Here is a 713-nt window from a genome sequence, read left to right as displayed (position 1 = left end):
GTTACTGACTTTTAATTATTTAATATATATTTATTATTTCATAATATGTAAAAATATTTAATACATAAAATAATTTATATATATAATGTTGATACCGCGTAAGGCGCGGAGTTATAGTTAGTGAAATCCCGTAAAATAGCATCTGCAAAAAATGTAAATACAATCGCATAAAGAAGCCTCAAATACAAAAACAAAAGAGAATCCTTTTATTGTTATAAAAAAACTAGAATTTTATTGTATCGAAGAAATTTAAATAAGGGCAAAATTTTATACCCGTATGAGAAGATAACACTGATAGCAAGAGAGGATGTGTTATTAGAAGAAGAAGGAATGGTGTGATTACAATCGATCGAAACGATCGTTTATATAGAAGAGAAATTCACTGTGCAAATAGTGCAGCGGGCCCCATATCTTTTATATTTTTCAACGTTTGCGGCTAATCTTTCATAACACTCCCCCTTGGGGACCGGTGTCACCATCCACTCTCGCTTAACGTCTATGTTGCCTCGTTAAAAACCTTTCTAGGAAAACCCAATGGGAAAAACCATAGTAAGGTAAAAAGAGTACAACTACGTAAGCTCCCCCTCGAATGAGCAGTCATAGATCCTTCTGATGACGCATTCCAATGTTACGAACATGTTTTCTGAATACTGAAGTCGGAAGTGATTTTGTGAAGAGGTCAGCTGCATTGTCGCATGATTGGACATATCTTA

This window comes from Brassica oleracea, chromosome C6, assembly GCF_000695525.1.
Source record: "Brassica oleracea var. oleracea cultivar TO1000 chromosome C6, BOL, whole genome shotgun sequence".
NCBI classification, from domain to species: domain Eukaryota; kingdom Viridiplantae; phylum Streptophyta; class Magnoliopsida; order Brassicales; family Brassicaceae; genus Brassica; species Brassica oleracea.
The sequence above is the reverse complement of the archived record's forward strand: the minus strand, read 5'-3'. Positions refer to the sequence as shown.